Raw genomic sequence first — 12,363 nt, forward strand, 5'->3', positions numbered from 1 at the left:
CTTATATTATTGGATTTTAATCCTGGCCACATACACCAACCGATATGCAAAACTGATAATTCAGCCATCAGCTGTGCGGGTTCAGAGGTGCACAGAGACCCGATCCCGACTCGGACAAGGCTCAGACAAGCTCCCCCAGCAGGGACCGAATTGGTTCGTGTCGCAGGACGGTCCACAGTAACTCTTCAGCAAGGGGTCTTGGGTTCTCTGTTTTCAACAACGTCTACAGTAATCTGGCTCCCTGCGGGGGCGAGCGGCCAGCCTGGGAGAGCCTGGGGCCTGCAGGGCTCTGATTGGCCAGCCCTGGCCACGCCCCCTCCGGAGGGGCAGGGGGTGGAGTTAGCAGCAGGGGACCGGAGCCCAGAGCAAGCGTCAGGAAACCTCGGAGTGACGGGCGCGGGGGTCCCCTGGTCAGCGAGGGTCTACCACGCACAGCCTCGGAGGCGCTTGGGTAACCGGAACTCCCTCAGAAGCATTCAGGTTGAGGCTTTGCAGTCTTGGGATGTTCTCAAACTTTCGGTGCTCAAGCGTTTCAGAGTCCAGACGTAATCCGTGTTTGTTTGCACAAAAGAAACAGTAAATATAAGCGGTGGATCCGAACACAGTTATCGCCCCAGCCTCCAGCGCCACGCCCCCAACCCCCTTGCCCTCGTGGGCGCCCCGTCGGGGCTCTGCCTCCCAGACACACGGGCACGGGCACGAGGGGGATTTTGTTGCGCTTTTGCGGAAGTAGACCCAGACCACACACGTGACCCTGCAGCTTGCTTTTTCTCACCGCTGGAGCTAAATCTTGGGGCTTCCCTCCCAGTCAGCAGAGAGAGCCCTGCAAACGCGAGGGGTGACTCTAGCCAAGACTGGCAGCTGGAGGCCTTTTCATTCATTGCTCCTACTGAAGACCTTTCGAGACTTCTAAATTTGGTCAGAGTGTCAGAGGCCGTGCAGGGTGCCTGCGTGCTAAAAATACCAGCCCCGGTCTGGGGTGGAGGCTGCCCCCGGGGTCCTCCACAGGCACCGTCAGTCCCCTCCTAAGACCCTTGGACTCTCTGTGCCGACACCGGTGCCCCAGGCCACGCAGATGGCAGCGCGGCACTGGTCCCCAGGTGACCAGGCTGGAATACCCAAACCTCGCCAAAGGGAGTCACTCCCCGCTGTGGTCTCGTGACCTCCTCGCTCGGTACGACCGCTGCAGGGTTTGGACCAGGTCTGGGTACCGCTTTACTGATACTTATTTTCAACTCGTTTTTTGCTTGTTTATTTTCTTTCTTTCTTTCTTTCTTTCTTTCTTTCTTTCTTTCTTTCTTTCTTTCTCTTTTGAGAGAGGAAGAGAGTCCGTGCAGGTGAGAGGAGAGGGGCAGAGGGGGTGGGGGAGAGAGAATCTCAAGCAGGCTCCGCACTGTCAGCGAGAAGGCCTATCCAGAGCTCAAACTCACAAGCTGTGAGACCATGACCTGAGCCCAAATCAAGAGTCAGATGCTTAACCAACTGAGCCACCCGGATGCCCCTCAACTCACTTTTAAAAATTAAATACTTGTTGAGATGAGCACTGGGTGTGGTATGTAAGCCAATTTGACAATAAATTATATTAAAAATAAATAAATAAATAAATTAATTAATTAATTAAATTAAAATTAAATACTTTTTTTAGTAGGCTCCACACCCAGCGTGGAGCCCAATGCAGGGCTTGAACTCATGACCCTGAGATCAAGACCTGAGAGCTGAGATCAAGCTGAGCTTAGTTCCTGACTGAGCCACCCAGACACCCCAAATACGTTTATTTTTCAATAAAACTTCGCAACACTATAGTAAATGGAAAATCAGTATCACCCGTCATACATAGTAATTATATAGAGATATTATCGACCATGATAATAAATAATGTTGTTATTATTAGCCTTTTTGAGCCTTTGCTCTGTGCCAGGAGCTGTTCTAGACTCTATGATAATAACTCACTCAGTGAGTTGCTTAGGTCCCCCAAGGGAGGCACCGTGTTGTCCCCTCCCTCTGTCATGAGTTAAGAGGCTCAGAGCGGCGGCCCTGAAAATGGACACATCACCCTGGAAACCAAAGGCGAGGCCACCTCAGTCACCCTGGCGCCTATGGGCGGGGCACCTCACCTATGCCGGACTTTGAATCTGATTTGCTTCTTGCCTGATTCACCCATCTACTCAACAAGTGTTCGCTGAGCACCTGCTGTGTGACCTTGCTGGGGAAAGAGAGGATTAGGACTCTGTCCCTGCCCTGGAAGAGCCTGCCTGCTCGTCGGGAAGGGTGTGTATGGACCAGCATGTGGTTGGGGCTTCAGAGCTGGGTGCTGGGAGGGGAGAGGGCATTCTCCAGCCTGGGCTGGGGTGAAGGGGTGATGCTGGGTGAAGGACGGTGGGAGACAGGTGACATAAGGGACGGGGAGAGGGAAAGGGAACATGGCAATTCAGGTCCGTTAAAAAGATGGAATCAAGTAGGATTCATGTCTTCAATGACATCCCCGTTATTAACATACTAAGAGGATTTCACCTCAGTTTTCCCCATCTGTAGAATGGGAATAATGGGGCCATCCTCCTAGAGGAACACCGATGAGGATAAACATGTCACACAGCCTCCAAAGCATTCTGGTAGTTCCTGCCACACAGGAAATGCTCAAAATGTCACTACCCATAATGAGGATGATGATTACTGCTTCTGGCAAGTGCTGGTGTTTTCCATTTACCATAGCAGCGTGGTAAAGGTGTTTTTTTCTTTAATTTTTAAAAATATTTTATTTATTTTTGATAGAGAGAGACAGAGCACAAATGGGGGAGGGGCAGAGAGAGAGGGAGACACAGTATCGGAAGCAGGCTCCCGGCCCCGAGCTGTCAGCACAGGGCCCGACGCGGGGCTCAAACTCACAAACCGTGAGATCGTGACCCGAGCCGAAGTCGGACGCTCCACCGACTGAGCCACTCGGGCGCCCCAAGTGGTTTTTTTTCAATGTATTTGATTTTTCAAAGTGAGTTCAGAAGTGGTACCCTCACAGCGAGTTTAAGCTAATATCCACGTCGCTGTGTTTGTTCTCATTTGCATCCGCCCTGGAATTTTACAAGCACACAAAAAAATTCACCCGAAATGTCCACACGTCCCTTTTATCGTCCTGATGCTCTATTTAGAAAGAAATGGAAATCCAAGGCTATTCTTTTAAACTCATAGCAATCCACTGACTTGACGGGGAACTTCAATTCCTTACCAAATGGTAAAAGCAACCTAATAATGAGCAATATTTCTAAGTAGCACAGCTCCCAGTGTGGGGCTTTCTAAATCTGATCTAGACGGGCCAAACCTTCACCTTTCCCAACCGAAGCCTCTCTTTGCGGAGCGATACGGCTTTGCAAGGACATCTGTCGGAGTCGCCACGCCTCAACTAGGAGAAGATGACTTTTTCCCCCATCTCTCCCCTCCTCCAACTGTGCTCGGTGTGGTGTCGAGCAATATGGGGCTTTGGGGAAAATGAAAAATCTGGAGTTACCGTTTAATCAGGCGAGAAAAGAAAAAAGCGCAGGCTGAGTGAGACCAGTTGGGTCTCAGGTTCCTGCTACCTCCTCCCATTTGTAAGGGACGGTGAGCTAGTTACTGTTTCTGGGCTTCAGTTCCTGCCTGCCTCAGTTTCCCTCTCGGTAAGGTCACCTCTTGGATTCTTGAGATTGTGCGTGCTAAGCAAGTATCTCCTATTATGGTGACGATGATGATGACTGCCTGTATAGACTGGGGGTAATCCCCCTTTTGCTGCAAGGAGCTTTGGGGATCACATGGCATAGCCCCGGACGGCATCTGCCCTTTTGAAGCAAGCTTAGAACTCCAGCCAGAGCTGTGCTGAGGGGGAGGGGGCGGGGGTGAGATCCAAAGTCAAAGCCACCTCAAAAGGACTATAAAAGGGAAACGGAATCCAGAGAAGAGAAGGTTGAAGTTGCTGCTTTTCAGAATTTTTCTTCACAGGCAGTGCAACCTGGGGGAGACCCGTGCCAGCCCCCCCCCCCCCGCCCCGCTCCGTGCACCCCGTGCCCCTGCACACACGAGGCCCAGACAGAGCCACGGCTGACGCGGGACGCCCGCCGAGCCCACAGGTGGAGTGTGAGGGTCAAGCATTTACTACTCTGCTGCCCCCATCACGCTAATAACAGTGGGATTACCGGCCCATGGGGAATGTTCCAGGCTCTCCCCAGTCCAAGCAGTCGGCCCTGATTCTCTCGTTTAATCAACCATCCCTGGAGGGAAATGCCGGCGTGACTCACCTTTTGCGAGAGAGGAAAGCAAGGCACAGAGAAGTGAAGAAACATGCTCCAGGCTGCACAGCTCATAGATGGAGCCAAGGTTTGAATCCAGGCCGTGCGGCTCCGAAGCCCAGGTGCTCCAGCCCCCGGTGGCCTGCCTCCCCGGCCGCTGCCAGAGCTGGGCGCTGATGTGGGCACCCCACAACCCGGGCCTCAATGGCACAACGACCCTTGGCATTTGGTCCTTAGCCTCAGACGCACGGCTGCCCTCTGGTAGAGCCGGGCCGAGGGTGGACGGCGGAGAGGCGTTGCCTTGGGCACAAAATTTAAGGAGGCGTCGTCGGACAGGGAAGTGTGTGCCCCAAAGAGTGGACTGGCCTCGGCGAGCTGTGCGGAGGGGCAGGAACAAACTAGGGAGGCGAGGGACCTCCCGAGGCCGGAAATAACAAAGACCGGTCCGGGACGCCTCGTACTCGGGGAAGTGACACTGGGGCCTTGGGCTCTCCCAGTGCCCCCCTGGCCGCCCCGCTCACGCCTGACCTCCTCGTCTGCGTGGGCCTCTGAACACCTTCAGACCGGACGCAGCTGGGAGCGTCGCTGCTAGATGGCGATTCGGTTTCTGCAAACGAGTCCCGAAGGGACCTCACGGACGCTCGGGAATCCGTTCGTGCGGCAGGCAGACGGTGGCCTTCCAGAGATGTCAGGCCTCCAGCCACGGGGAACTGGATTCTGCCAACAGCCCCGAGGAGCGGGAAGCGGATTCTCCCCCGGAGCCTCCCGAAGGAACGCAGCCCGGCCGACGCCTTGCCGTTAGCCCCTCAAGGCCCCTGGGCGCCTTCTGACCTCCAGGTCTGTACGAGGAGAAACCCGTCCGTTTGAGCCACGGGGTTTCTGGTCATTTCGTACAGCAGCAGGAGGAAACCCCGTGCCTGTTTTTACTCCTGTTAGAACGTTCGTTTGCTGGTGGGGCTGGCACGGTCTGCTAGGTGCCCTCCGGTCGTGTGGTCCAAAACCTGCATGTGAGACTGGCCAGGAGGAGGAGGGGACCCCCCGGGGACCCCGTCTCCCCACGCCCCTCCGAAGAGGAGGCCTGGTCAGCCGGACGCACCACACCCTCCGTGCACCCCTATTTCCTTCGTATACCACGACGTACTCTGGGTGTAAACACAGGCAGTCCTGAGACCCTTCCCAGGGCTCTGCTGAGACCCTGAACACTCTGTCATTCCACCGGAGTTATCTTGAAAAATGAGCAAAAGGAGGCCCGGAAGGGTCAAGGCCACACAGCCAATCAACTTAAACGGAACGATGCTGTGACCTCGGGCTCCCACCCGTCATCAGACAGTCCTTCCGTTTTGGTTTGGCAGAACAGAGCAGAAAGTGTGGCTTATCCCCCGTATCTGTGTGCCTCTCTCACCCCGGTTATGATTTTAGCCGGTCAAATGACCACCCAGGACAAAGACGTTTCCCTCGCAGTGAGGCACGGCCATGTGACACAGCGGTGTGGGAAGTGTTCTTAAAAGGAGCAGGGGACACCCTCCTCTGCTCCTGTCTCTTTCCTCCTGGCTGGAAAGAAGATACGATGGCTGGAGCTCAGGCAACAGTTTTGGAGCATGAGGATGGCCAAGTCACACGCTGAGGAAGCCTGAGACCTTAAAAACTTTGTGAAGCCTCTCTAGCAGGGCTGTGTTCCCTCTGGAAGGTCTAGGGAAGACTCTGTTTTCTTGCCTTTCCTGGCGAGGCCACCCAAACCCCATGATGCGTGGTCTCTTCTCCCATCTATCTTCAAAGCCAGGAAAGGCCGGCCTTGTCTCTCTCATGCTGACGTTGGCCCTCCTGCCTGTCTCTTCCACGTTTAAGACCCTTATGATGACTCCCAGCTCCTCCGGATAATCCAGAATAATCTCCTCATTGAAAAATCAGCTGATTAGCAACCTTCCTGCCATCTGTGACTTTAATTCCCCTTGCCAGGAGAGGTGACACATCACAGGTTACAGGGACCAGGATGGGGACATTTCGGGACGGGGGCACTATTCTGCCTCTAAAAGAGCAGGGATGTCCTAGTCCCACAGATACTACAGTGAAGAGAGAAGATTCCGGATGTGAAGCAAAGGCCTCAAAGCGGCCACCTGCTGGCTCGGTCCCACCAATGGGCACGCCTGGTCCTCCCCGCTTTCTTTACCTTGAATCAGCTGCTGAGGTCCCACTGGCTACTTTCACATGAAAATTCACAGTTCCTGTTTCCCTTGACTCAATAGCGGGTCCCGCACCCTGGGTCTGCTTCCTAAGACGTTGACATCAACTGCGTGGGCTGTGGCCGCCCCTCGAGGACAGGCCACGGCTTCCCCGCAGTCCTCACCCTCCATTATCGCCTGTCGCCCAGTCTGCTGCCTCTGGGCACGGGGCCTGCCTGACCCCCGCAGGGAACGCAGTTTGTAACATTTACTGAAAAGCATCTCAGGGTGCAGAAGTTCCCCAGTAAATGGGTCGTTAGTATTTCCCCTGTTCGAGAAGACACATCGACATGGCGATTCTTCAACGTGGGATGTCCCTAGGGAACTTCTACGGATCTCAGCGTCCGGACCAGTTTCACCAGGACATCTGGCGTGGGGCCCGGCCCAGCATTGCCACAGCTCCCCAAGAACTCCGGCCAGCAGCCAGCCGGAAAACCGGGGCGTTCACAGACCTTCACAGGCCGTCAGGGCTCAGGCGACCTCAGCACAACTGTGGAGCAGGCCTCTATCCCCGGCCGTCCCTCCCAGAGAGAAAAAGAGGGCACATGTGAAGATTGTGAAACCATTCGTGAAACGCCGATGGCTGTAACCAGGAGCCTCTGCTGCCTGAGCATCCACTTCCCGCTGCAGATAGCAGAAGGCTGGCTGGAAGCTTCTGGAAGCTTCCATCACCCAGGCATTCCTTCTCAGTGACCGGCGGGGGCTCCTCAGACCAGTGAGGGGCAGATTCCAGACGCCGTAGTTCCCTTCTTTTTTTTTTTTTAATGTTTATTTATTTATTATTAAAAAAAAATTTTTTTTAATGTTTATTTACTACTGAGAGACAGAGAGCATGAGCAGGGGAGGGGCCAAGAGATGGAGAGACACAGAATCTGAGGCAGGCTTAAAGCTCTGAGCTGTCAGCACAGAGCCCGATGTGGGGCTTGAACTCACCAACCGTGAGATCATGACCTGAGCTGAAGTCGACACTTAACGGACTGAGCCACCGAGGCGCCCTTGAAGGGAGAGGTATTTAAACAGAAGAGAGAATACTCAGCCGGGCTGTCCACGGGGGTTCTGCAGAGACATCACCCGTCCTACACACGGGTGCCCTGGGTGCCCTTCCCTGCCCAGCTAGCGTGTGACCACATTCCTGCTAAGGCCCTCCCCCAGCTACTGGGCACTCCCCCCCCCCCCCCCCCGCCACCCCACGGGATGGAAACCTTCCAGGGCCACAATTCAAATGCCTCCCAGGCCAGGCAGACAACCAGGATGGGCAGCAGAGAGAGGCAGAGTGCAAACATTGCCCATTACTCACAATACTGAGTAATTAGCATTAGTATACTCATAATACTGACATCCTGGACGCTAATTTGCAATTTTTAGAAACGTCCCCATTTGCTAGAAAACGCCATCGGCGGCTGGGTTTGCCTGGGGACCTCCATTTCCCCTCTCCGTTGGCTGCTCTGGGTTCCCTCTTGGTTCTCCTTAGAACACTGTGCCTCCCCGAGGCCTCCCGTGACCCAAAATAGCCACAAGCGGGCTATTTTTGCAGGACTCTGATAGCACAGGTCTGAGGGGCCAGGAGACGGGTCGGTGCTGGGGTTGGATCCTGTATTATCCTTTATCCTCCAACGCTGCGTGGGCTCAGAGCGGGGAACTGCAGGCCTTCAAGAAGCCCAGGAATGTTCCCACTGGTGACTGCCGGGGCGGGAGGGGATGGGGGGTTCCAGGCAGCCCTCGGTGGCCATAAATAGGACAGCCCGTGCCAGTGGAGCCCAGCAGGCAGGTGGCTGCAGGGAGGAAAGCAGGTCTCTGCTCCACACGCACTCAATCTGGTCCTCTCCCAGGGCCTAAGGGAGACATTTCCCTAACATTTGCATGGCAGTTGCTGGGGTCCTCAGTCAAAATGCATGCAAATCCAAGTTCTGTGCCGCAAAGTTAATCCTTGATGGGCATTGTCTCTGACATGCTCCAGAGAGCTGGTGACCTTTCATCCCCCAAATGCATGCTAAGCACCAGCTTTGGGCGGGCAGTGAGCTGGGAGCTGGGTTACCAGGGAGAGCGGGACAGCCTGGGCTCGCCCGCCAGTGGGGGACATGGCCCTACGGAACAGTCGGGGGCTGTCACAGTGACTGGTGATGGCTGTCAAGGGTGAGGGTAAAGTTTATATTTTTATTTGTTTAATTTTAGTTAAGTTTATTTATTTTGAGAGAGAGAGAACTAGAGAAAGAATCACAAGCAGGCTCCACGTTGTCAGCACAGAGCCCGACGCAGGGGCTCGAACCCACGAACCGTGAGATTGTGACCCGAGCCGAAGTCGGACGCTCAGCCGACTGAGCCACCCCGGCACCCCGGGTGAGGGTAAAATTTAAAGAGGGTTCTGCAAGAATGTTTTTCACAGCTTTCCTTAGAAGACCCTCAGACTAGAAATGCTCATCAACAGGGGAAGGGGAAACAAATGGGGCTGTATCACGACAGAATATTCTAGATCTCTGAGAACAGGCGAGGCACCCAGCCACACATACTTGGTGTCACGAGAAGGAAGCCAGACCTCGAGAGCCTACTATCCGCTCCCACACGTGAATCTCGAAAGCAGGAAAGTCAATGTATGGGGTTGCAAATAAGGACAGTGGTTACCTTTGGGTGGGGCGTGGGGCCGGAGGGGCCCAGGGGAGCACCCAGGGTCACCTGCTGTCTCTAAATCTGGCCGCTGGTTACCCCGTGTGTGTACTTCGTGAAGTCTCATGCACCCGGTCAGTTAAGATGTGCACCCTTTTCGGGGCGCCTGGGTGGCTCGGTCGGTTAAGCGTCCGACTTCAGCTCAGGTCACGATCTCGCGGTATGTGAGTTTGAGCCCCGCGTCGGGCTCTGTGCTGACAGCTCAGAGCCTGGAGCCTGTTTCGGATTCTGTGTCTCCCTCTCTCTGACCCTCCCCCGTTCATGCTCTGTCTCTCTCTGTCTCAAAAATAAATAAACGTTAAAAAAAAATTATTAAAAAAAGATTTGCACCCTTTTCTGTATGTATATTTCGTGTCTCAATAACAAGTTTACACGAAATAATAAAGCAGGGAAGGGAGGAGAGGAGGGGAAGGTGGTTGGAAATTGCTAGACCAACTAGTGGGACTGTGCCCTGCCCACTCCGTCCCATCGCGTGGCCAAAGGATGGAGGTTTGACAACAGCAAGTCTACTCCCCAGATGGGCCACCTGGGGTGCTGCCCAAGCCGTGGACCGCAGAGCTTCGGGAACCCCCAGGGCAGCCGGGCTCTGCGCAGAGACCTGGAACTTGGCGGCAGGGAGTGGAAAACCCCAGCCCGCGGTCGCCCCGGGGGACCTGGCCGCCCCTCCCGAGGAAAACATAAGATGGGGATGACAGAACGATGTCCTTGGAGCCTGATGGATAACATCCCCGTGTATGTCCTGAATGCTCCACAACAGTTAAGTGCCTCTGTTGTGACCAGCAGCATTTATTAGACGCCTACTGGGTGCCGGCACACGCCGATATGATTCCAGCGCTTACCCAGAGGAGATGCTTTGTAAAACGTCAGTCGACTGAATGGTCTGTTGATTTGTTACAGTAACCCTTGCGGGGACTGTCACAGCCTTCGACTGTCACAGCCTCCATCTACCACTCGGTGGCCGGCTTCGGAACCCTCCCCTCTTGAAGCCTCGGTTTCCTTCCCTGCGAGACAGATCATGAGAGTGACTGACTCGCTTTGCCAACAGCCCCTTGGGCGGGGCGATTTTCTGCTGTGGGGACCGTCCTGCCTCGGAGGGGGCATAACAGCCGCCCCGGCCTCCATTCCCACAAGATGCCAGCAACACGCCCCTCCCGGCTGTGACAACCAAAATCTCTCCAGACATCAGCAAGTGTCCCGGGGGACGGAATGCTGGTTGAGGGCCTCTGGGTTGTAGACAAGAATGCCATAGGCTGGTGGGGTGCGAAGGACGCGGCAGAACCCCCAGCAATTAGTAATCACCATGAAAAGAGCGGGCAAAATGCCGAGGCGAGGATTTGAGCTCAGGGCCATCTGACCTCACACCAGGGCTCGCTTCTGACCTTCACGTTGCGCTTGGACGCCCAAGGCCTTGTCGGGGTGCGGGTCCTGGTGTGGTGGGTCTGGGACGGTGACCCTTGCGCCTGGCGGCCCCCTCCCCTGCCCGAGCCCTTGAAGCGTTGATGGCCCAGAGGGGGGGATCCAAAGGGGCATCTGTGGGGGCGCCTGGTGGCTCAGTCGGTGAAGCGTCTGACTCTTGATTTCCGCTTGGGTCGTGATCTCGGGGTTTGTGAGATCGAAACCTGCACTGGGGGCGCACTCTCTCTCTCTCTCTCTGTTTCTCTCTCTCAAAAACAAATAAACTTAAAAAAAAAAAGAGGCATGTGCCACAGGTCTCCACTGCACTAAATTCTTTTCTTTTTTTTTTTTTTAGTTTGTTTATTTTAACGCGGGGGGTGTTGAGAGAATCCCAAGCCGACTCCATGCTGTCAGTGCAGAGCCCGACTTGGGGCTTGAACACACAAACTGCGAGATTGTGACCTGAGCCCACCCCCCCCCACCTGAACCCCAAGAGCGCCTGGGGGAGGGGTGCAGCCTCAGGGAAGTCAGGCTGCCGGGGGTTCGTGTGGTGATGAGGTGTGATTTCAGCAAGGAAATTGGCCAAGTTAGTGCAGGATGTCAGAGAAGGTTCCTCAAACTGAGGCAGCAAGGGAGGTAGAGAGGAGGGTCTGACTCACCTCCCAGCGCTTTGGGTCGATACAAATATACCAACATCTCCACGCAGCGTTGCTGATTTTTCCAGAATCGCTTCAAAGTAAGAAACAGGGCCAGGCGGAGATCATGCTACCCCGGGAGGATGGGACAAGACCACATGACCTCTATGGTCTTCTTGCGAACACCCAGAGCCCTGGCCCAACCACGAGAAGAACGGCAGGCTGGCCCCGACTGGAGGACATCTCACAAAACCTCTGAGCCGAGTCCCCAGAATGGCCAGATCAGCAAATCCAAGGAATGGTGGAAAAAGCATCACAACCCCGAGGAGTGAGGAAGCACGGCACGTGTCCCGGACAGGACCCTGGAGCAGGGAAGGGACGGAAAACCTGGTGAAGTCCACATAAAGTCTAGAATTTAGTGACTAATAACGTGCCGATGTCAGGTTCTTAGTTTGGACAAATGTAACCCGGTCGCGGAGAAGGGTAACGTTCCGGGAAATGCAGGAAATTCAAACCGAGGGAGGGATAATCCGGGAACTCTCTGTACAGCCTTTGCAACTTTTCTTCAGAGTTCAAGGGCACCCTTGAAGTGCACAGGGAGCCCAGGGAGCTTGGATGTACAGAAATGTGCAAAGTAAGAAATTCAAACCTGCTTTTCAGCCCTTCTCTCCCAAGTCCACACCCCAGGAGCTAAAATGTGATGTGTGGCTTTTCCTTACCTTCGAGAGTCCTTCCTTTTCTTCTCTTTTTTCCTTTCCTTTTTTCTTTTTCTTTTCTTTCTTTTTTCTTTCCTTTTCCCTTTCTTCTTTTCTCTCTCCTTTTCCTTTCCTTTTTTTTCCTTTTCTTCTCTTTTCTAAGTTCATTTATTAATGTTGAGAGAGAGAGAGAGAGAGAGCTCACATACGAGCGGGGGAGGGGCAGAGGGAAATGGAGAGAGAATCCCGAGCAGGTTCTACACTGTCAGTGTGGAGCCCGACGTGGGGCTCGATCTCACAACCGCGAGATCGGGACCTGGGGCAAAATCAAGAGGCAGATACTTAACCAAAGGAGCCATTCGGGTGCCCGAGACTTCTTTTAAAAGAATCTTCCAATGCCACGTGACCCATCCTTGTGGAGGGGTCCTAAATCGGGGTGGGGAGGGTCTCTGGAAGAATCCACACTTGGTCACAGCTTGGAGACCCACACGGTCTGAGCTTCCACCCC

The 12,363-nt window shown here is 54.4% G+C and overlaps 1 long non-coding RNA gene across 1 annotated transcript; it reads left to right on the forward strand.

The window, feature by feature from the left end:
• Positions 1-340: 340 nt before the first annotated feature.
• On the forward strand, positions 341-11,894 carry LOC128311084 (uncharacterized). Its single transcript, XR_008289027.1, has 3 exons — positions 341-1,174; positions 2,174-2,268; positions 10,881-11,894. It is a non-coding gene; the product is annotated as an uncharacterized LOC128311084 (long non-coding RNA).
• The last annotated feature ends 469 nt before the right edge of the window (positions 11,895-12,363 follow it).

This window comes from Acinonyx jubatus, chromosome A3 (assembly GCF_027475565.1).
Source record: "Acinonyx jubatus isolate Ajub_Pintada_27869175 chromosome A3, VMU_Ajub_asm_v1.0, whole genome shotgun sequence".
Lineage (NCBI taxonomy): Eukaryota > Metazoa > Chordata > Mammalia > Carnivora > Felidae > Acinonyx > Acinonyx jubatus.